The following is a 5,657-nucleotide window of genomic DNA, read 5'->3' on the forward strand; positions in this document are numbered from 1 at the left end:
TTCCCTTTCCTTTTCCTTTTCTCTTTCCCTTTCCCTATTCCTCTTCCTCTTCTTTTTTTTCGTTTTTTTTTCCTTTTCTTTTCCTTTTCCTCTTCGTTTTTCTCTTCCATTTCTCTTCCTTTTTCTTTTTGCTTCCTTTCCTTCCTTCTTCTTTCTTATTTTTCTCTTTCTTTCTCTTTGTTTTTGCTTTTGTTTTTCTTTTTCTTTCCATTTGGAGGCAGAGCAAACAGCTGAAACCCACCCCATTGCCAAGAGATTCCTGTGTGCAGCTGTGTGTGTGGATACACTTCATCCCTAACACGATGCTTTCAGTTCCTTGCTGAAGCGAGCTGTGAAGGCAGAATTAAAGGCAGAGGTGAACTTTGGAGTGAGTAATGCTAAGCCTGCCAACTCATGCTGGGGAGTGAGGCAGAGCTCTGGCTGGGGCCCAGGGAGACCCTTACTGTGCTTCAGCTCTTGTGGTGCCCAGGGGATGGAGATGGAGACACAGCTTGTTCAGTGCCGGGAGCTGGACAGGCAGTGCCCTATCTCCATGTCTGCAGGACAAAAGCATTCCAAAGAAAGTGTAGTTGAAAGGAGTGCTCATTTCTTCCTCTAACAGCTCAGGATGACTTCACTTTCCTTTTCTAAAGCCCGCATGCAATACCTGGGAGCTGGGAGCCCTGGAGCATACAGCAGCCTTTCAAGAGGTCGGAGCTTCTCCTGCATTTTCCAGTCCACACAGCTCCCAGGATAGGTGTGGACTGGCAGCCAGGCCAGACTTCATCTTTGCCCCCTCAAAGCGGCTCATTTTGTAGCCATGGGAACTCACTGCTAGGTGCAGACAGGCCTCAGAGTTGGCACTGCCTGAGGCTTTCCACCCACAGGGATCTGCAGCAGCCCTGGTACTTCTTGCTGTGGGATGCTGGCTGGCCAGGAGAAGGAAGCTTCAGGACTCTCCTCAGTTGCTTATGGTTGGCTTTTCTGGTCTCCCAGAAGACACCTGTGAGGTTGAAATCATATTGAGAGTTTGCGAGCATCCCTTTGTAAGCCACAGCTTTCTTTTTTGAGCTGCAGCATTCCTTTGTGAGGTGCAGCATCCCCTCAAGGGCTGCAGCATCCCTTCCCATGGTGCTCCCATATCCACACCAGGGATATGGAGCTGGAGACGTTGGATGAGACTCCTCCTTAAATCTGAGCAGGGGAACAAGGCCATTCTCCTCAGAAAGGCCATTTGGGTTTGCTGCTGTCACAGAGAGAGCCCCGTGCCACAGTGCACCTTCTCTCTCTCTCTCCATTAAGGTATGTATTCTGGGGTATAATAGGGATTTGATCCTGCTCCAGCAAAAAACTCCTAAAGGAGTTAAAGGGATGGAGTCACACAGTCTGGGATTTTTTCTCCTCGACTTCTTGCTGTTGTTTGTTATTGCAGACATTTGTTATATCTTGCATGAGTCAGGTTGTCCTTTAAGATACAATCCCATAGTGCAGCAGCCTTCCCCAATGAACATTTCTTTAGGAAGATTTCGTAATGAAAACCTTTACTTCAGTTTACTCTTCTGTATTCACATGGGCAGCCCAAACCCTTTCCTTTCATTGGCTTGAGGAATTCTCCTCCTGAGGCTCTGAGGAGAGAGAGGACATACAAACCTCAACACTGTCTTGATCTCGACAGCACCTTCCTAGAGCTGTCAGGGGAACTAGAGACTGCTCCTTCGAGGCATCACTATGGGTGGAAATCGTGGACACATCCTGACCAGAGCCGGCACAGGAGCAGTCTGGTGAGAGGCATGGCTCCGTCCTTGCTGCTCAGCTCCTGCAGTTCATCTCCTGCTACCCAAAAGCATTGCTGTAATCGGGAGCTGCAGCTCCAGAATTCTGATGCTGCTCCCTGGGGAGCCATTCTGGCTTTGCTGGAAGAGGCAACACTGTACCTGCAGAGCAACATGTTCCAAAAGCCAGCAAAAAGGCTGTGCAGGAGGCTGGGATCTGCATTGCTCATATCTGCAGTGCTGATATTTCTGTGTGCTGATATTTCTGCCCCACCCCTTGGTTTCTCACCAAGTGTTGTTTCTAATGCAATGATTTCCCTGGAAAAGGGTGAATCCCCAATTTCATACATCACTTATGATGGTAGAGATGAGGAGACGGGACTGGCTGAAAAAAGATAGCACTTGAAAAACAGAGAACATAGGATTTTATTATACCAAAGAGAGGAGGCTGTTGGCAGATTATTAGTGCCATCACATAGACACTTGTTTGAATCTTGTGAAGGTGCACAAATGAATCATAGACTAGAGGCTACAGCACCAGGAAGCAATCAGCCTGATTTCAACCTCTGGGAGACCAGAACAGCAGACTGTAAGCAACTGAGGAGGCTCCTGAAGCTTCTTTCTCATGGCCAGCCCACAGCAAGCAGGACCACGACTGCTGCAGCACTCCAAAACCGCCAGTGCTGCTGCAGGGCAGAAAGGACTTCTCCCACACCCCCTGCTCCTCTCCTCAATCTCCTGTAGCAGCCGAGTCATCTCATGATTCAGATATTCCTTACACTCCTGCATCTGCTTGACTGTGGCCACATTGATCTGGTGCTCCTGCTTCAGGCTGGGCAAGATGGCCAGCAGAACCAGGGCCTGGAGGAAGTGGGAAGAAAGGGGGCTCAGAAGGTCTGGGTTTGAGGGAACAGGGGACTGGGGGCATCTGGCACCACTGAGAGTCTTGAGCCCATTTGTCCCCAGCCCCAAGGGCAGTATTGTGCCCTGACCTGACGGGCTTGACTCTTGCTCTGGGTTAGAAACCCCCTGAGCTTCTGCCCCAGCCCCCATTCATGCCCCACAGCCACATCTCCCAGCCCTCAAGCCCCAACCTTTGTCCCCACTGCCAGGCTCAGCAGGTCCTGGGCATCCTCACCCCCGAGTGCAAACCCAGTCTCACCAGCTACTCGGGGCTCTCTTTATCAAGCAGGTAGACACACCCCCCCCCAAAGCTGTAACTGCAAGGAACATGGGGACTGTAGGTGGAAGTCCCTGACTTAGGTAGAGAGGTGCGATATTTTCTGTGCCATGTGATCTGACTCTGAGTTTTCTTGCAAAGAAGAGTTGTGACCTCCTGGGCAGAGACAAAACTCTCCTCCTTCCTCTCCTCACGTACTCTTGGATTCCATCTGCTCTTGTCACTTGTTACCTTGGAGAGGAGAACAGTCCTCAGTTAGTTATAATCTCCTTTCAGGTAGTTGTAGGGAGCAATAAGGTCTCCCCTGAGCCTTCTTTCCTCAAGGCTAAACACCCCCAGGTCCCTCAGCCACTCATGTAGCTTACCCTCTAGATCCTTCTCCAGCTCCGTTGCCCTTCTCTGGACATGCTCTAGCACCTCAATGTCTTTCTTATCATGAGGGGCCCAAAATTTGAACACAGGATTCGAGGTTCAGCCTCACTAGTGCTTTTCCGTCGTTGTCATAGAAAGAGATCAGGTTGGTCAAGCAGGACTTGCCCTATGGTCACAGTTCTCCTCATTGTTTGTCAATGCATTGAAACTAAATCTGTATCTAGTTTCATGAAACAATTTGCATGCAATGATGAAACTGATTCTTGCACTCTGATTGTGTTGTGGTCGCACTGTAAGCACCAATGTCATTCTAAGTGAGACACTTGGACTCCAGTGGACACATGGCAGCTCTGTTGGGTCATGGTCATATGCCAGTGGTATCAGTGTTTGTGCCTTTCTTGCAATCTATAGTTTCTAAAATTTAATACATGCTACAGGCTTTTTTTTTTTGGCAACTATTTGAATGCTTTGAGAACAAGGGTCTACATATGTAAGTACTTTGCAGCTCTTCTCCAGTGTTTACATATTCTCCTGGAAAGCAGAACAGCTGAATGAGAACAAGCCAGCCACCAACAAGGGACGTGGATTCCAACATGAAAACTGCTCTCTTGCACAACTGGTTCATACGTCTTTTTACCTCCTTAACATACAACCCAGCAGAGTAACATATGGAGCAAGGGTGACATACTGTGATGATCCAGGAGAAGTACAGGGGTGTTTTTGTTGTTTGTCCATTGTTCCCTCATTGTTCAGGGTGATTTCAAACCCACAACAAGTGGACTTCATTCATTGTGGCTCAGGGCCAGGTGAATGTTCTCCTCCCAGGGTCTGTGACTACCCAGGGTCAGCAGTTCTGTAGTAACAAGCTCAGTCCCAAAAGCAAGTGAGAAGACAACACACTGGCCAAAGCACAAGCTCTGTTCGTCTTAGCAAGACTACATACTTCTCTTAAGGAAAAGAAAAATAATTTTAAAACTAAAGGCAAATTTTTCCAAAATAAAGTCCAGGTGAACAGCCATGATCCTGGGAGTGGAAGGTGCTGTATTCTCAAATTTTGTGCCTTCTATTTCTTTCCCACTGACTTGCAATGAGGTTGCAGCAGAGGGACCTTCCTTGATAGATGTTAAGGGATGTATATGCTGAAGGTGTGATGAGACACATCTTGAGAGGCTTCAGCCTGTTAAGAGACCAAAAGGCCTTTTTGAACACAAAAAAAAAAAAAAAAAAAATGTTAAAAAAGAAACTAAGCAGAGCGCCCTCCAGTGTCTAATCATTTGCGAACTCTGAAGGAAGTTTTCCTTGCAAATAATACCGGTTATAACAACAACTGGGAAAAGCACAGCGTCATTCCTAGTATGGCCTTGTGTCTGTTGTGCTTCTTGTACAACTAGGAAAAAACCTTAAAATAGAGTTTCACAGGGCCTAAAGCTTTTTAGGAAATTGGGCTAAGAATGCAAGATAAATTTTGCTTTAGGAAAATAACAGCTTGGGAAACAAACACAGTTAGTAATGATGACTATCCTGGACAAGATGTAGCTGGTTTCCAGCATTGCTTTGTGTATTGCCTGTCTTTAAGAGGAAGCTTAAACTGGTATTTTCACCATAATGAACTCCCTGTGGCTTTAAAAACAGCAGGTCACAGAGCATGGCTGCTGTGACCAAAGGTTTTGGGGTTACAGCTGAGAATTCAGCAGCTTGAATTTTCATGAGACCCTCAGAGCAGAGATAGTGTATGCCCACCCCAGAAGGGCCATGCTTCTCAGCATTCTTGTTGAGAAAAGCCCCTGAGCTGCTGCAGCTGGATGATGATAAAGTAGACCTGCTCATGTCTCAGAGCAACACATCTCTGGTCTTGGTGCTGGAGCTACAGGATGAGTGATCCTACTTGATTTCTAGGATTTACAGAAATGCAGAGGTCTTATGGACAGAAAAAGGCCATCAATATGTGGTAACACCTTCCTCTGCATAAGCTTAATTTTTCAGAGGTCTGGGTCTTTTTCCCCCCGTGGTGTGGGGTGGCCCAGTTCTAGTTCCATTTCCATCTGAGGAACCATTCCGATGTCTTGAAGGATAGGGAAAGGGAACTCCAGTGCCAGGGGTTTCTTCAGGCCCTGAGCCTGGAGGGGAGAGGTACCCTCCCCTTCTCCCCCCACCCACGTGGCTCCATGGCCGGCACAGAGACAGCACACATGCCTGGCGAGGAGGCAAGAGAGAGTTTATTGTTGGGGGTGTTACATTTATAGGCTTAGGAGGATTCACAGAGTAACCAATTACAGGTTCCAGGAAGGGGTTAACAACCAATAGGAAGGGGTTAAAAGGGGCCAATGAGAACACCTCAGGATATCTTCTCAGGA

This window comes from Corapipo altera, unplaced genomic scaffold, assembly GCF_003945725.1.
Source record: "Corapipo altera isolate COAL_440 unplaced genomic scaffold, ASM394572v1 61153, whole genome shotgun sequence".
Lineage (NCBI taxonomy): Eukaryota > Metazoa > Chordata > Aves > Passeriformes > Pipridae > Corapipo > Corapipo altera.